Source organism: Eptatretus burgeri, chromosome 7 (assembly GCF_056783735.1).
Source record: "Eptatretus burgeri isolate ZD-2024b chromosome 7, Ebu_testis_v1, whole genome shotgun sequence".
NCBI lineage: Eukaryota > Metazoa > Chordata > Myxini > Myxiniformes > Myxinidae > Eptatretus > Eptatretus burgeri.
In genome coordinates, this window is record NC_140967.1 from 59,653,857 (window position 1) to 59,673,487 (window position 19,631).

Below are 19,631 nucleotides of genomic sequence, written 5' to 3' on the forward strand. Positions count from 1 at the left end.
AAATTGAAACCTCGATCATGGTTCAATACACGATTTGACTGGAGGAGGAGTTGTATGGATGACTGTGGGATGTCCATAATGCTGGAGAGATTTACTCATGTTGAAAAAGCATGAGAAGTGGGTGAGCTCAATTATCAAATTTGGATTGATGTTTGAGTTGTCATGTTTGGCATATACTTGCATGAATGGTTCCAAAATACAAGAAATGTGATGGTATTTTGACCATCCAATATTACATGTCTCTTACACTGCCCAATGTGTGAACAAACCTCCACAAATGTTTGTGCCTCACTTGTGGCATAGTTTCCTATTGCAAGTGCCTGTATGCAGGGTGCTCCATCAACTATGATTATGGATATCCACAGTAATTGTACAATCGACTTCTGACTCTGACAAAACAATTGTCCTGTGCAAGTTTACTCCAATTCAAAATTATCTTGTATCTTTCGTTGATACTCAAGAAAACTGAACTGAACTCGGTGATTTTGAACTTTTTTAGTCCTAACTGCACTGTGGGAGTTGGGGGGGGGGGCTTCCACTCGACATTTTTGGCAACCGTTGGGGATTTCAGATTCTACTCCCATGACTTTTTTCTTAAGGGTCTTGCCCACATACGTCCAAAATCGGACTTACCGTTCAGGTGTCACATGATGACAATTAGTAGTCACATGTCCTAAAAAGAAAACTGCAATTTTTGCACATGTTTATGTTCAACAAACACATGTGAATAAGGGTTGCATGCATTGGGACACTGGTGGTGTAAATTAATTGGCCTGTAATTTATTCTGAGTGTTTTAGCATGTTGTCTGAGACATACAGAATAATTATAGGAAAACAATAAAATACATAAAAAAAAATAAAATTAACATATTTTGAAAAAAAGTCATTTTACCATCACGCTCATTACGTGATGATGTATGCATGTGCAAATTTTCAACTTCATTGGACCATCGACCGCTGGACCCAGTTAGGGAAAGCTCAAAATCACCCATTTCAGTTGACGTTAAGCAGAAGTTGCAGATGAAAAAAAAGAATCTTTTTTTTTGTACAGTTATGCAGGTTGTGGAATATATGAGTAAATTCAAGATTATGTGTTGCTGCACATTATCATTTGTGGGGTAGGGGAGTGAAGGGGAGATAGGGGAGGATATTTCTACGAAACAACCTTTTGGATTAGTTTTTTTAAATGTATAAATATTTTGCACAATGAAATGTGCTGACTTTGAATTCTTGTTTATCTCATAAAATGAAGGCGTATTTCAAAATATTGTGCAGTTTTATATCCTATCCGACGATGTTAAATAATTCAGTTTGTATGTACATACGTATGTATATAATGCATGTATGTACATATGAATATCATAGAATGAACCAGGGCTGCCTTGAATGGGGGTTGAGGCAAAAATGACACTGCAAGAACAATATTTGTGCCATGTGTTGATCATAACTACCAAGTTTGTTGAATTTCTGCCCAACTGTTTAGGAGACAGTCAGACAGACAGACAGACAGACGGAGCCAATTACAATATCCTCCCTTTATTTAGTTATTTATTTTTTGTTTGTTTCGATATAAAATCAGGCGGTAACATTTAAAAATCAAAACGAATGCTACTTGGTAAAGGCCTGCCTGCATGCAGTCCCAAGGGGAGAGGAAGGTGGGAGGCTAACAGTGATGTTAGTGGTGAAGTCCTTCATTGCACCTCCACTATTGTGACTGATGGATCAGTAAATCCCAAATTAAATGTTATTTGGGAAGTCAAAGACTGACAAAATGATTTCTTTGCTTCGTACTTGCGTACGGGTCTTCCAAGATCAGGGTGTGCATCGATGGTGCAATTTTGTAAAATTATTAGTTTGAGTTATGCTTGTGTTTATTGCTTTTTATCAACAGAACACATTATTTCCTTTATGGCACTCTTTGAAATGTTTGATAAGGATGCTTGATGCCAAAATTACAGTGTTCCAAAGTGTGCCTGTCAAAATCCAAATTTATCGGTATATGGACACTACAGTCATTAACACCAACAAACAACATGAACAAATCGCATGTAAATTGAATTATTTATTTTTCAATCTGCAAGGATCAAGTATATTTGCATTTATAATCAACATTAGTCTTGAAGTTAACAATTTTAACAGCTTGATAAACATGTTAAAGCATTTAGATCAGTCTCAAGTGAAACACCGGAGCAACGTTATGTACTGCATGTACTAATTTGTACCAAATTTGTCCTTATCTATGAAATATTTAATAGTATCAAAACTTTCAAATGTAGAACACCTTGTCATATATATATATATATATATATATATATATATATATATATATATATATATATATATATATATATATATATATATATATATATATATATATATATATATATATATATATATATATATATATATATATATATATATACATACATATGTTGTTGTTTGTCTTTCGGCTGCTCCCGTTAGGGGTCGCCACAGCGGATCATCCATTATGATCCGCAGACTGATTTGGCACAGGTTTTACGCCGGATGCCCTTCCTGACGCAACCCTGGTCGCCTCTTACGACACAGGGATAATGATTGGGTTTCGCCATGATTCCGGGCTGCCCTACACCCTCTCATATCGCGGCCCAGCGCAGAGCTCCCGTTCTCAAGCGATCCTCCAACCCAAGCCTCTATATATCATGTTTTTCAAACAATATTCACATTGGGCTGCGAAGAGCACATAGTATCAGAAATGGTATACGGACACGACATCACAAAGAATATTTTGGCTGTTTGAATAATAGAGATTATCTCGTTAATTGTCACGCCAATAACAGTCAATATATGTGAATATATACATGTATGATGTACAAGTATGCACATTTGTCAGTTTATGAAACCTCTGATGAATTTCTATATTAATTCTAACATTTCTAAGCCAATATATTAACATGTCTGTGTATTGCGCAACACCAATTTCTTCTTCAGACTGATTAGGCCTTCCTTCTCTTTTCGATTCCGGCTTTCTTCCCTCTTTCTTTAACACTCCAGTTGCTTTCTCCTGCGTTTTAAATCATGTTAAATAATATTGTCCCGACTCTAATGGCGAATCCAGCTGTTCCCGAGTCACTGCCTGTTCTTTCTTCTTTTGTCTGAATGCTCTCATCTCTCTTCTTTTCTTTTCTCTGATATCGTCCAGCTGCAGCGGGTCCTTCCTCACCTTTGCTCTGGCTGCTTGCTTTTGTTCTCTGTCACATCTTTTCATTGACTCATACTTTTCACTATTCTCCTTGCATTTGGCTCTATATCGTTTCACAATAACAGTTCTCTTGTTTTGTGGTTTGTCAACATGGTCAGGTTGGTTAATTTCAGTTTTTTTCTTGCGAGTATCCATGATTCTTGTGTTACACAGAAGTAAAATCTGCGATAAGAGAGAAATAGGTGAATTTTGGTATCTTGTGTAGTGTGCGTATACCACATGTATGAACTCGATAATTAGTCCGAGTGTTGGCCAGAAAAGTGTGCATTAGGGGTCCGTACAATGTTTTTTTTCTGCATTTTTGTGATCACCAGACCATCTGAATGAATATTCCGATTGATACCACTCTGGCACCCTTGAGCATTTTTGTAGAAACCCATTAAAATGCAAATTAGCGGTGGCCATTGTCGAAATTACTATTTTTCTTAATATCTCAAAAAGCATCCAAATAGCCTGGTTGAGGTGTCTACACCCATGTTTTTAGGGTCACTGGTCATGATAACCTCACTTAAAACCTAATAACATTTAAATTTAGCTCATTAATATGCAAATAAGCGGTCGCCATTATCAAAAAAATTTTTTTTTCTTAATATCTCCAGAAGTAAGCATCCAAACAGCCTGGTTGAGGTGTCCAAACCCATGTTTTTAGGGTCACTGGTCATGATAAACCCACTTACAATTTGATAACATTGAAATTTAGCTCATTAATATGCAAATTAGCCTAACCCTACCCCCTGAATTTGTCCGCTCTGATCGGCGTTTTTGCAGTGCAGTTATACAACAACAACAACAAAACTGTTTGAAAATAACTTGCGTCAAGCCGTTTATCCCCAGTACAGTTATGAAGAAATGGCTGACCTCAGAAGATCAACAGCATGAACTGTTTCTGATCAAGTAAGTTGAGGCTTGTAATGTAATGAAAGAAACATGGAGAACTGAGTTTTAAGTAAGAGTAATGTCTTCTGATACAGTAGAATGATCGATATTATTTGTAAGCAAGTTTTTTTTAATTTATTATTTAACATAATCTATCTGAAAGCAACTGTGTATTTTATTGATTTTTAAAAGTACATAGGGTGGAACCTGTTTCCTGAGAATTTTTTAAAATATGAACAAAGAAATTAAATGTTTACTGATGTTTATAATTACCTCTATTGTTACAGGTTGAGGCTCCATCACCATGGGAGACTGTTTCTTCAGTCCCTGTGATGCAACTAAAGCTGGAAAACCTCTGGTAACAGTTGGTCCAGACAGAGTGTGAAGTATCATCCGGTCAAGCAAAGCAAGACAAGATGGTATACATGAAGTGCTTGAACAGAGATTACAGGCAGACTAATCTATCGAGCTCAAATGCCATAGAGACTGTGTGTCAACGTACACATCATGCTCAAGGCCCTGTCACACCTTGACAATTTAGCCAGCGTATGCCGACGTATGAAAAATTTGTCTAAAACGCTGGCACACGTCGAATACGTATGGGTAAGTTTTGTATACGTTAAGAGCATGCTGGCATACGTCGTAGTACGCTGGCATACGTCGTAGTACGCCGAGCTGTTAGACAAATTTTCCATGTTTGAAATTTTTCGACGTATGCCAGCGTATGGCTCACACGTTCCGCATAACGCTGGCCATAAGTTGTAGGCACGTTACGCGATTGACACTCGTCGACACACGTTACTTGTAAGTTACTCATAAGTCGAAACACGTCGAGGTGCTGTTTACAATACCCAAAACTTATTTTTAATCTATGAGTAACGTGTTGTAGGCACGTTACGCGATCGTTGACACACGTCAACACAAGTTACTTGTAAGTCGAAACACGTCAAGGTAATGGTTAGCGTCAGTGTTTCAGACTCCCTGGATTTTTTTTTTCTTTCTTCGGTATGACGGTGATGTTGACACTTCGATTTCTAGTGCAGTTATAATATAATATAATTAATAGGCTGCCGCTCAACGATATAAATCATAACCGCACTAGAAATCGAAGTGTCAACATCACCGTCATACCGAAGAAAAAAAAAAACAGGGAGTCTGGAACACTGACGCCAACCATTACCTCGACGTGTTTCGACGTATGAGTAACTTACAAGTAACGCGTGTCGACGTGTGTCAACGATCGCTTAATGTGCCTACAACTTATGGTCAGCGTATGCGGAACGTGTGTCGTACGTCGAAAAATGTTCAACATGCTGAAAATTTTCGATGTACTCGGCGTACTACGACGTATGCCAGCGTGCTCTTAACGTATACAAAACTTACCCATAACGTATTTGACGTGTGCCAGCGTATTCGGCAAATTTTTCATACGTCGGCATACGCTGGCCAAAACGTCAAGGTGTGACAGCGGCTTGACACTTCGATGTCGAGTGCGGTTATGATTTGAATCGTTGAGCCGCAGCCTATTAATAGCCTACGCCACGTGATTGTTGGCGATACGCTGCAGCGCTATGCATAAGTTAGACTATCGTTGGGCATAGGTTGTGAACGCCGACAACACGCTCAGCATTCGTTGATATAAGTTATATGTTATCGAAACGTTCTGTGTACGTTACTAATACGTTATGCATACGTCCAACTCGTTATGAATATGTCCAAAACTGAAAAAAAACATCAATAGTTCAGCGTACGCCAGCGTTTTACATACATTTTGATACCTTGCCATACGCTGGCTAAAACGTCAAGGTGTGACAGGGCCCTCACACATAGAAAGACACTTGAAATAAATGAGTAATGTCTGTTTGGAAGATGCTTCAACAAGCAAAAGAAGCCGCTGTTCAAAGACGACACTATTTGACTTTAAAGAACATTGCATTTTTTGCGGAGAAAAGTGCATCATGGACTTTGATAAGAAGAATCCTAATCTTTGGCGGCGAGTTCTCCTTTGTAGGACTGCAGATCGTGTTGATCGGACAACTTTCAAACAAACTATTCTAGATGTTATCGATTCCCGCCAGGATGAAGAAGGACGCCAGGTCAAGATACGATTAATGGGCGCAATCAGCGATCTTCATGCTGCTGATGCGAGATATCACGATGACTGCAGAAAGTCCTTCATGGCACCCTGTTCTGTTGCAGCAGCAGCACACAGTGGCAGAGAAACTCAGGACATTGAGCCAGCTGTCAGTTCTACCATCCTATCGATGAAAAACGACATGTTGCGCATCTGGAATTCAGTAGAAGTCTACAATATGTACAAGGATCATGGAGGAAAGCTATACTCTCGCCGAACCCTGTTATCCAAATTGTTGGATATACTTGGCTCTGAGCTTCTGGTTCTGTCTGGTGAAGGTGTCGCAAGTTTAATCTTGTTTTGCAGCAGAGCGTCTACTGCGATCAACTTAGTGGCATCAGATGAAGATGACGCCATTGATGTTTCCATAGAACGAATTGCCAAGAAGGTTGCACACTAATCGAGTCAGTTGTCGTCCGACCCCAGTTCCTATCAGACTAGAATTAATATAGATATTGATAATGAAGCAGTGAGTTCTATCCTTCAATTGCTACTCTCCACAATATCAGCTAAACTGGACTGCACACTTCCCGGAGCTCTGATAGGAAACATGATAATGAATATGATCACCGATCGACCAACGACACTCCAAATAGCACTGGGAGTTAGTTGTAAAAGCCTCATCGAGCAGTTGTACAACTATCGTGTGACCTGTTCCTTTGATGAGTTTCAGTGTTTCAAGGGATCAGCAGCAAAGGCTGCAACTGTTCACTCTGGGATTAGGGGAACCACCAATGCTGAATGTGGCCTCGTTCAGGTTGTTACTGACAACTTCAACACAAATATCTCATCCCAAAATGGACTCGTTTCAACACATTATCTTGCAGTACTACTTACCATAAAAGATCAGGAGATATCTTCCACATCTGAAGATGAAGCCATCATCAGACGATTGACCCATGATGAAATGAAGACACCTGTTACAGAAAACATTTCGGTTCAAAGGTACAAGGGACCTGAGAATCCAGCGATGCCAGTTGAAGAAGCCACACATGTGGTGTTACCTCTTCGCGTATTGGCTCATCAAGCGATACAACTTGGGAGAATTCAAAATATGGATTTCTCTTTTCTGAAGCAAATCGCTTCTGATCAGAACACACCAGAGTTTGGTGGCTTTAATACGAAGCTCTGCAGAGAGCAAGGACAATCCATCCAACCTGCAACGAGGGCCATTTATACACCATACATAGATATGGATCCAGCTGATCCGGACACGATGTTTACAGCAATGGAGGAGGGAAAACGCTTGACCGCAGTGTGTGGACAAACCGTAACCATCTTCACAAATGACCAACAGCTGTATCGAGTGTCCGTTAATGTTAAATGGGTATATCCTGAGCGATTTACCCAGTTCATACCAAGGCTTAGTGGCATGCACACCCTTATGAGTTTCATCGGTTGTGTGGGGAACTTGATGGCTGAAAGTGGGCTGGAAGACATGATGAAATCTGCCTTTGGAGTTGTTGCTCATATGCTTGGTGGAAAAAAGTTTCCCCAAAACTTCAGGGCCCTGCGATTGGTGACTGAAGAGGTCCTTCGTTCCAACGTGGCTCAGGCAGAAAGTCATGAAGACTTAATGGACACTCTTGAAACCAAAGCAACAAAGAGCATGACCACACAACTATGGGTACAGAACCTTGTGAAACCTGTATTCATCATGATGCCATTTGTTCGTGCTGAGCGTGAAGGAGACTGGCCATTGCATCTTTGGGCTATGAAGGAGATGCTCTCCTACTTCTTCGTGGCTGGACATCATAACTATGCTAGATATGGGCTCTACTGCCTTCAATCGATGGAAAGGCTTCATGGAGACATTCTGGAAATGTTCTTAAAAGGAGATCATGTGATGTGGCACAAGAAGGGCCTATGGTCAGATATGTACATCGAGTCCACGTTCATGCGCTACGATCATGGCATACATGGAATCGTTCGCATTACACTGAAGCCTTCTTCACTGAAGAAGTGGCCCGATCGTATGCACACGTTTCGTCAGATAGTCCACAATCTCACAGATATGTCTGAGGGGCACATAGTCACAGAGGTGGCCATTCACAAGGAAGAGAAGCCATCACGCATACGATCTGATGCAGAGGGACGAGATAAGATAAGGAGAAAACTCCAGTCCTGTATCGACCCACTTGACCCATACGAACAGGCAGACAGAGTTGTCAACATTGTAACTGGCAGAATTGGACCGGAGAAATTGAATGCGCTAGGGGCAGTTGACATTGGCCGAGCACAGATGCATTCGTATGAAGAAAGCTGGCCAGCAGGATTCAACGCTCCCTTATCTAAACAAGTCATACCAATGCAGTGACACAGAAAGTCATGTGTGTGGGATCTACTGAGGTTTGTGATCTAAATCTCATCTAATCCAGGGTCATGGGACTCCAAAGTCGAAATATCAAACTATGTGACGTCTTGGAGTACGAGCTTGCACCTGTGCCAACATCAATGTTCGATGAAAAGGGGTAGATGAGAATAGCAAAGACCAAGTTGACATTGAAGAAGAATCTCCAAGTGGAAATCTCAACAAGACTGGGTCCACAACCTGAAGTCACCATCTTAGATGGTTGTGCAATCCTCTGGGTTATTCATTGGCCTAACAGGGGAATTGTGCAAGACTTTGTTGACAACTTCACGAACTACATCATGGCAAAGGTGGACAAATCAGATGAATATCTGGTATTTGACAGATATCATGATTTCAGCATCAACAGTGGAACAAGATGAGCAAGAGCTGGGTAGCAGGCTTGCAGGTGCCACATGTTGAACCGCCAGACTCCACTGCCTCCAGAGCTGGTGGTTCTGTCAGTAACTGAGAACAAAGTTCAGCTGATAGAACTGATTTGCCAGAATTTGATTGACGTTAGTCAACAGAGAAAGCAGAGCCAACACAGGCTCTTCATTACGGGACAGGATTCTACACCAGTGGAAATACACCACGGACTAAGGTGCCCAAAGGTGTCACACTCATTTGAAGACGACGCATGAGGAGGCAGATGTCATCATGATTCAGCAAGTCGCTAAAGTTGCCGAAGATGGTGCAAAATGCATCACAGTCATCTGTGATGATACTGATGTGTTCATCTTGCTTGTGTATCACTTCGCAGAACTTCATCTGCAATGCTGCGTAACAATGGAAGCAACATGTCTTGGCCGATCGTTGATCGACATTGGGGCCAATGCCAGAAAGCATGCCGGGATGGTGCAAGACCTACTAGCTTTACACACACTGACAGGTTGTGACACCGTTGCCCAGATGTATGGTAGAGGTAAACTGACTGGCAAGAAGACACTTGCAGCAGGCCATTCACTTCAAAAACTTGGGAATGTGGATGCATCTATTGATGATGTCATTGCCGAAGCCACTGTGTTCATGGCTGTTTGCTGTGGTAGCTAGGAGAGAAGCAACATGTCTTATGTTCGCAAAGAGGTGTGGTCTATGAAGATGGCGAAACCAAATGCCATCAAAGCACCAGACCTAAAGGCTCTGCCACCAACTACAGAGTCCTTTGAACAAAACGTGCGACGTCCTCATATCCAGAGAGCAATATGGAAGTCAGCTGCTGAGCTGCAGCCACCACCTCTGGATCCCACTCAGTACGGATGGAAACGTGATGAGGCATCAAGATCATTACTTTCAATTATGCTGCTGCCCAACGTTGCTCTTGCACCACCAGAGATCTTGGAGCTAATGCGATGTGGATGTTCCTCCGACAATCAATGCTACACAGCTCAATGCCGCTGCACAGCAGCCAAGTTACCATGCACAGTTTTCTGTACATGCCATAGAGATACTGGCTGCAGGAATGAGCACACCAAAACAGCTGCTGCATTTGCCCTTGATGATGACTCTGACACTGAATGAAACACCAAGCACTGAAGTACCCTTCATAAGGTTTACAAACCTGTTTTATTTATATATATATATATATATATATATATATATATATATATATATATATATATATATATATATATATATATATATATATATATATATATATATATATATATATATATATGAACATTTGATTTACACAGGAATGTCTTCTTTTGTTCATGTTGTTCGCTGCTTTCATTGCATACTGTCGAATTGTTGAATCTGTATGAATAATAAAGTGATCTATATTCACAAAGACTGAAGTGTTTTTTTTTTCTATCTATATGTCTATTTATCTACATTTTCAATAATGGCGACTGCTAATTTACATATTCATGAGCTAAATTTCAATGTTATCAAATTGTAAGTGGGTTTATCATGACCAGTGACCCTAAAAACATTGGTTTATCATGACCAGTGACCCTAAAAACATGGGTTTGGACACCTCAACCAGGCTATTTGGATGCTTAATTTTGGAGATATTAAGAAAAATAGTAATTTCGATAATGGCCACCGCTAATTTGCATATTAATGGGTTTCTACAAAAATGCTCAAGGGTGCCAGAGTGGCATCAATCGGAATATTCATTCAGATGGTCTGGTGATCACAAAAATGCAGAAAAACATGCGGACCCTAATTAATGCAAGGTCATCTTGAAAAATAGTGTTTGACATCCGGACTAAATCGCATGCTAGGTTTCTTTATGTCAACAGGATTTGTGGTCATGTTTAATATCTGATACTGATACTGATATTTGATATTTTTGATACTGATACCTATTTGATACTGCTTACAAATCAGATTCGTACACACCATTATTTGTATTGAATGAATCACATTAGTTATTGTATGATGTATGCATCTACAACTACATGCCTGTTGTGGACTTACATTTGCCTTGATTTGGGATCTGTTCATAATATAGTTACTTCTAATATAGGTCAATAACATGAAAAGGCATATTTACAAATAAACCAAAGTATAAAATCCAAATCATATTGATCATTTAATTTTAATGCCCAATTTTACCCAGGAAAACGCATGGTATATGGACACTACATTTGGTATACGGACACGACACACACAATATACATATATATATATATATATATGTATGTATATATATATATATATATATATATATATATATATATATATATATATATATATATATATATATATATATATATATATATATATGTGGCACAGCCAGTTATCGATGCATTGATAAATTAATTCTGAAATACCCATTATGGACCACTCCATCAGTGGTTAAATAGGAGCAACAATAGGAAACTTTCTCGATATCACAGCCAAAAATATTCAGCCATCTATACTGCTATACGGACACTACACAATTTTTCGGACAGACTGAAATGTTTTGATCAGGCTGTCTCGTTTCATTCAAGGTATTGCTTTTGAACTAAAATCAGTTTAATTTTTGTTTGTATGTATTATATGAGCAAACTGGGCAAAAATATATCAGTTGTACTTGTACATTTATCCATACAGAGAGGATAAGAATTATATTATTGAAATTGTACATTTTATAACATTCTATTATTTATATATAAAATGCTGTAAAATGAAGATGCCTTCATCAATCCGCATCTGGTTTTTTGTAAAGAGAAGGGAAGACATGATGTTAGATTATGCTAGATATATGCAGGGCCGGATTTATGTGTTGCGGTGCCCTAGAAGTACACGGGGCCCTCTCGGGGCCGCAGCAATTTTTACTTCATATATGCTTATAAAAGTATTCATATATAAATGCACCAACCTAGGCTGGGCAAAAGAAAAAACCACAGTTTATGGGTAAAAACATGTATTTCAGAAACTACAAGTAACAAAAGTTTATATACAAGAAACACCACTATGGATGAAAACAACGGAACAGAGAAAATAATCGCAAACCCAAAACGTGATGGTATCATCTCAAATCTCAATGTAGAAAGTTTTTTTTTTGTCGTTTTTGCAGATATGATTGCATTATTGCACCCTTTGGGGTAATTGCTACAATATATTTGCGAGATGTTAATAACCTACAGAATCTTTTAGCTTCTTCCTGGCTTTGATTCACGTAAAGTCCTCGATTGTTTCGCGTGTGCTTACTCTTCTGAATAGTTCGTGTTCAGCACTCAGTATGGCCAGCGATGCCAAACGATCTTGGCCGATCGTACTACGCAGATAGTTGTTGATCCTTTTCAATTTGGAGAATGATCGTTCTCCCGTACAGTTCGTGACAAACATTGACAGGTATACCCGCAAAGCTATCTCCACGTTGGCGAATGCTGCCATCATATCGTAGTTCTGGATTGTGGAAAACATAGTAGTTTCAGACAATTTTTCCGAGTCTTCTGTCTGCATCATCTTGAGAAATGCCTGGAAATGTACAATTTCCAAAACCAGAGAAGGTTCCAGGTCGTTCGGGTAACTCTTGACCAGGTCTGCAGCGGAGTCGTGGAGCTTATCCGTCTGCATGGTCGTTATTTCTGAAAAGAATGAGAAACGTTGACGGAGTGTTCCATAGGCCTTGAGGCGATCTTCTAGTGACGTTGTTAGCTGATCAATGATGGGTATGTAGGTGTGGTCCTGAATCTCTCTCTGGGCGTTTCGATGTTCATCCATTGCAAGATCGTCAAGTACCATGATATTTTGCTGGAATCCATTGGCCAGTGCTTCTACAGCATCTGCATGGGCCGACCACCGTGTATTTGACAAGCACTTGACGACTGGCATGTGTTTCAGTGCATCGCGATATTTGCGCCAACGATAGGTTGACATCACAAGATAAACATACAGCCGTTGAACGATACCAAACAGAGTCACAGCAGCCATGCAGCACTCAGCAGCACACGTCCCGATGAGGTTGAGAGAATGAGCCATGCAAGGAACAAACTGGGCGAATTCGCAACGACTTTTTAGGTGCGCCTGGATGCCGCGGTATTTTCGAGACATGTTGCTGGCGTTGTCGTACGATTGACCGCGACAGTCAGGGATCGGAATTTTGTTCGTTTGGAGAAAATCAAGAACTACCTCTGCGATCTCCTTTCCGGTATGATTCAGTAAGGGCACGAATGTCAAGAACCTCTCTACTGGCCCCTCTGGCAACACGCAGCGGATGGTTAGACATAGCTGGTCAGTGTGCGACACGTCCGGAGTGGAGTCCACCGATATGGAGTAATATTTGGCCCTCCGAACTTCCGCTACAATGGCACTCAGAACCTTTCTACCCAACACATTGATTAGTTCATTACATACTGTCGATGAGAGGTAGTTTACGTTACCGCTCCCTTTGTTGGCATGTTTCTGGAGATGTGCCGCAAGGAAAGTGTCGTACTTGCTCAGAAGCTCCATCACTCCCAGGTAATTTGTGTTATGTACCGAACCGATCACCTCGTCGTCACCTCGGATGGGCAGGCCACGTTCACATAGAAACACGAGGACATCCACACACCGTCGTAGCACTTCATGCCAGTAGTGCTGTTCTGACTCATACTGACGAACTAGTCCAGCGTTAACGCGGCCTTGCAATGATTTTCTGCTGGCCAGGCTTGACATTGCCTGTTTATGCTGATCTGAATTACTGTGTCCTCCTATCGACTCCCAAGCGTGTTTCCAATCTTGGAACCCGGATGTAAACCGACTTTTAGTGTTTGACATGGGTGACATCAGACGGCAAATAAAACAGAACAGACGGCCGGTCTCTTCAGAAGAGCACAACCAAATGAGATCGATTTCTTCTCCAGATAACGTGTGTTTTCTCCTGAACAAATTTTTTGTACAATGACGAGTTTCATTTCCATCACGGACAGCGGAGTTCTTGTAGTCACTGTCGACATTATGACATTGTGCACTATCCTTCTCGATCCAGTAGTTTCGGAACTTCTCTGGTAGCTGGTCTGGCCAAAGGCCAATGTCTTTTTCATAATCTTCAGCCGTTTCGCTGTCTACTTCTGAACCACATTCTGAAGCAGAATCGTTTGAGTTTTTATCACCGCTAGCATCAGCAGCACTGAAACAAGGAGCAGGGCCAACAGCAGATAATGCTGACGTAGTCGTAGCTATGTTTCCCTTCACGTTGTTATCCTGTTCATTGTATAACCCGACTGTGGCTGTTGTACTCTTAAGCCAACTTGTAATTTTGGGTAGCTTGTTCCGTTCACCTTCGGCTGCTATGCTTTCCTTCCGCTTGGCCGCACCAGACTGGTATTTTCTTCCTCGATCATGTTCACGTTCCGCCATGGCTCAACCAGGGCCACACAAAGGCAGTTCCTACAATAGAAAGCAATATTTCAGCAGTTGACACCGAACACACATTAATAATAATAATAATCGAGATATATTAATGTGGATTGATAAGAAGCCTTGGGCTTGTCGAGTATCTCTCCATGGCTCAGATTATTATTGCGAGGTGTGTCTCTCTAGTGGAGGAAACCGGAGAACCCGGAGGAAACCACCGTGTCTCGGCCATGACACATGATTTACATATGCCACCGGTAGTATTCGAACCCTCTCCGCCGAATCCACATTGAGGTGACCAGCCAGCAACCTCACCACTCTGCCACTGAGACACACCTTATAAATATAATAAAATATTATCCGGTGTGTAAACTTGAATTACACAATTATAGTATAACCACCCCAGCAGTACGCCTGCGCAGTACATAGCAAACATAGATTAAAGGCGGGCATGTAATTTTGCAAAAATGAAATCGAGACGGCCATAGCTTGCTGGGATTGGGAAAACCCTCACTTTTTTCGTGTGACCTATTTCTGTGGTAGACCTTAAGATTGCGCTCTTATGATCAGTGGAAAGGAAAAAAAGTAAGTTCAAAGATGTAAAATAAATGACTAACATAACCAAACAGATGCCAAATTCACAGGGATATTGAGTATTTGTTTCGTGATTCACTGACCATTTCCACAAACGAACTCGATTTTTTTCATAAACAAACAAAAGGGGGGAAATAGCAGAATTTCTTGTGATCTTTGCGTTTGCGCGGGGCCCCTGGGAGGTGCGGGGCCCTGGGCCGTGGCCCTGTGGGCCCTGCCCTAAATCCAGCCCTGGATATATGTTTCAAGTAATGTGGAATAGTTTGCAAAGAAATACACTGGAATATTATATGAGCTATTTTTGATATTGCTCTCATATAACATGCATTTCAGCATATTGTTGCGGATTCGCGCCCGCCGGCGTGCTGACGGCCACGTAACTCGAATCGCGGCACGTCGCCCACCGGACGGACAATCCAGTCGTGACCCTCTCGGACTAACGCCGGGAACCAGTCACGGGTGGACCTTTCGGTCTCACCACGATCGTGCCAATTGGCCCCCGCGTGGGATAGGGTTGCTCGCCAAATTCGACCTACCTAAGTACCCACACGGAGGGTAGACCGGGCGATCGCACCTCGCCGCAGGTCGACTTCGGACACGGGCCACTTTAAGCGACCCGTTCCGTACTATCGGGATAACCGAGCGGTGTTATTCGTCGGCCTCGACGGTTCGATTAATTATCGGGCATTTTAGCCCACGACCAACCCTTTACGTGAAGCAAGATGGAGATTCAATGAAAGAAAAGACGAAGCGAAGCGGGATAACAGTTCAACAATAAGCACATTTATTTCGCAATGAACGGAAAGCACACATATACAATTCCACCAAAAGCACATGTAAAAGAAGAAGACAATGCAATATTACACAAAAAGCAAATGCAACAATGCAGATCTAACCGACTACCGGACACACGGCAACACTTATACAATTTTACTTCACAGACGGCGCCGACAACACATATTCCCAAAGCAAAAGAAAAGAGAACCACCCTCCAGGATGAGGGGGGTAGGCGGGCCTGGGGCAGAGACCGTGTCGGGCCACCCGTCTGATGATGAGACGCGAAGTGGCGGTGGTGCCTCAACTCCGCGGGCCTCGCGGACAGTGTCTGGTAGGGGGTGGGAAGGGGGCCTCCTTTGTCGCACTATCTCAGCGCGGGGGGGAAACAGGAGGGGGTTGCTGATGCTCGGGGGAAGGAGGATATCACCCTGTTTCGGGTCCCGTGGCGAGCGTCTCCTCCTCGACCTCGGTCGCGTTACTGGCCTCTCCCTGTGCAGCTCCCGGCACCGACGCGAGCACCCCCTCGTCCGCCTTCGCCGCCGTCACCTCTCCACGGCTCCGTCTACTCGCCCTCTCCGTCTCCTCTCTTGGCTCGTCCCAACTCTTCTTTCCAGCTCCACCGACGACTCTCTTGAACTCCGCACAACTCCTTTTACTGACGAACGCAGCCGTTTATATAAGCCCCGTGGCTTCGCTCTTTCACCCTTGACTCTCTGCCTCCGACCCTTCACCTCTCTAACTGGCTCCCCATTGGCCCGAGGAAAAGTGGGCGTGAATGCTTTTTGATCCATGAATTTGCATATAGCGACCGCCCTCCAACGCCCTGGAGGCGGGGCCAAATCGCCCCTCGCTCACCGATTGGACGGAACAAAAGTGGGCGTGAGTCGTTTTTGATCCGTTTTCTGTGGAAAGTCCGTGATGTTTTTGAACACGCTGCTCGGTGCGCGCCCTACACGAGTCCAGTATCGGTGCCCACAAGTGGCGCGAGAATGGTGGGGGATGCGATGGTGGCGAGTTGTGACGGTAAAGGTCGTGGCTGTTGTTGTGAAGCGGCGTTGTGGTTGGTGGTTGTTGTGAGGCGGCGTTGTGGTTGGTGGTTGTTGTTGTGAAGCGGCGTTGTGGTTGGTGGTTGTTGTTGTGAAGCGGCGTTGCGGTTGGTGGTTGTTGTTGTGAAGCGGCGTTGTGGTTGGTGGTTGTTGTTGTGATGGCTGTTGAGACGTGGTTGGTGGTGGTAGTAATGGCGGCTGGTCCAAAATAAAGATAGTAAAAGAAAAACGGCTATCCTGAAGAGTCGCAGCCCGAGTGAATGACATTTATTCCCTCTAGACAACGGGTTTGGGCCTAACTACACATATACTTACAGAGATATCTCACCTAAGGGACCTGAATGGTGGTTTGTGAATTTCGTCAACCACAACAATATATTCGGTATGCGTAATGTAACTTTACAAGCCATATTTTCTCACAAAGTTACCAATAAAACCAATTATAGTTGTCAGACAAACCGTATCCTGTGGGATACCAGAAAAAGGGGCTGTGATGATTGTATACATTTATGAATAACAACTATAACAACAAGTACTATATGGCCACCCTGATCTTGGAACAGTCTTAAACTTTAAACTGAAAGAGATGACCACAATTTTTTTTTCTTCTTCTTAGTGTGCTACACCAATGATAAATGATAAATCTTGTAAATATGTTACTCAAAATGCTGAAATTTTATGCCTCCTCCGAAGTCGCCGGAGGCATTATGCTTTTGAGTTGTCCGTCTGTCCATCATGATAGGTTTTCGTTAGTGCGATAAGAACAGCTGACTAGATCTTAGTCAAACTTGGTACAAGTATGTGTAATGTTCTAAAGATAAATGGATTATATTATGGGGTCAAGAGGTCAAAGGTCAGAGGTCCCGGTAGGTAAAAAAAAAATCTGTTACCACGCTAACTTCTGAACCAGTGATGGGATTTTGACTAAACTTGGTAAAAGTATACATTATGATGCAAAGATGAACTGATTAGATTTTGACATCGAGAGGTCATGTCAGGTAAAAATGTGATGCTTGATATGAGAACCACTTGAGGGATTTTAAATCAAAGTTGGTGCAAGTGTGTATCATGATGTGATAATATGGGCAGAGGCATTTCTGTCAATGTCATGATGTCAGAGTGCTGTTCTGGTTATTCATCTCTTCATTCATCTCTGTTCTAGTTATTCATCTCTCCTCCCAACTACACCCTCTCTTTCTTGTCTTAAAATTAAAAAAATATTACAAAAAACACAAAAGCCCCTTCTCCCTCCATACCCATGAGTACCGATCCTTCTTCTTCCTCCTCCTGCCATAACACCATCTTCCTTCTATTTGAGCTGACCCACTCTCACCATTACCTTCATGATTTCTTCCTTCAACCCTCCATTCCCTAATCTTACCCAATCTTCAAAAATGCATCAAATTTTTTTTTTCCCCCTTGTGTCCTTTCGAACTATACATTAGTTCAGTCAAGAACCTCAATTCCTGACTATTCTCTGGCTAGTAAGGTTTGACCTTTTATAAAAAATTTAGCCCCCATGTCGCTCCCAAAAATCTGGCATTTTTTGCCAGAGGCCCAAATCCAAGATGGCTGGCGGCGCCATCTTGAAAAATTAAGTTTTGAACCAGAGCAGCTAGAATCATGTACAAAGACACTTTTTCAGGTAAGTCAACCACGAGGATTCCAAATCTGACATTAGTTTGACGTTACGACATCATTTTGACCCAGAAATCCAAGATGGCCACCATCTGGTAGAGCAAAAATGTAATTTTTGCAATTAAAGCAACTACCTCCATAAGGATCTCTTGCAGTAAAGTAAACTGATGAATAATCTATATATTAATACTGAAGGACCAATTTTGTGCTCCTCCTGGCAGTCGCGTCATGTTTTTCTCGGTACTGTGACTTGGACTGAAAGAAACTTCGTACCTGTAAGAGTGCATCGCACATAGTGGCAATAGTCAACCTTCAACTCTGAAGCAGAATAAACACTTTTCGTTTTACATTCGTTTTCATGGCGACGTGTGACGTCACCACTGAGAGGCGTCAGGACATCATGACATTATCGGTCATTCACTGACGTCATCATGTCTGTCGTCGACAGACCGTTACCGCTGAGAGGTGTAATTCCACTCCTCGAAAATAGCGTCTGCAATGTAAAACCCTCTTCTGCACATGCTGACTACCTCAGAATGTGAATTTGACACAAAAAATGTAACAAGAGACATTGTATCTTCTATATATTAATACTGAAGGATCAATTTTGTGCTCCTCCTAGTGGTTGCGTCATGTGTTTCTCGGTACTGTGACCTGGAGTGAGAAACTTCGTACCTGAAAGAGTGCATCGCACATCGTGGCAATAGTCAACTTTCAACTCTGAAGCAGAATAAACACTTTTTGTTGAGACGGGGGCGAGGAGTGAAGAGGCGGGGGCGGGGGATGAAGAGACGGGGGCAGGGAGTGAAGAGGCGGGGGGCAAGGTAAGCAAATTTTTGGGCGGGGGTAAGGAAATTGAAAGCGGGAGACGGGGGAAATGGGGCGGGGGATGAGTGGGCGGGGGCTGGGGTCAATTAGGCGGGATTGAGTGTGAAGGGGGTGGACAGGGGGGCGGGGCTGGGGTAATTAAATTTTTGGGCGGGGGTAAGCAAATTGAAGGCGGGGGGAAATGGGGCAGGGGTGGGGGATGAGTAGGCGGGGGCAAGCACGCCCTGTCCATTCCATGTCCCTCGAGTGTGGGTGAGCTGGTGAGGGTGGTTGAATGAATGGAATCCGTCTGTGACGGGGTTTCGGCTAGTATATATAATTGATGAATGCAGGACAAGTAAACTCATTACACCTCAAAATAAGTTATTT

At 42.3% G+C, this 19,631-nt stretch overlaps 1 protein-coding gene across 17 annotated transcripts in view; it reads left to right on the forward strand.

Annotated features, from left to right (window-relative positions):
- The window catches only part of E2F4 (E2F transcription factor 4), a 163,755-nt gene that overhangs the window by 88,419 nt on the left and 55,705 nt on the right, over positions 1-19,631 (forward strand). The gene's annotated exons all lie outside the window — the stretch shown is intronic.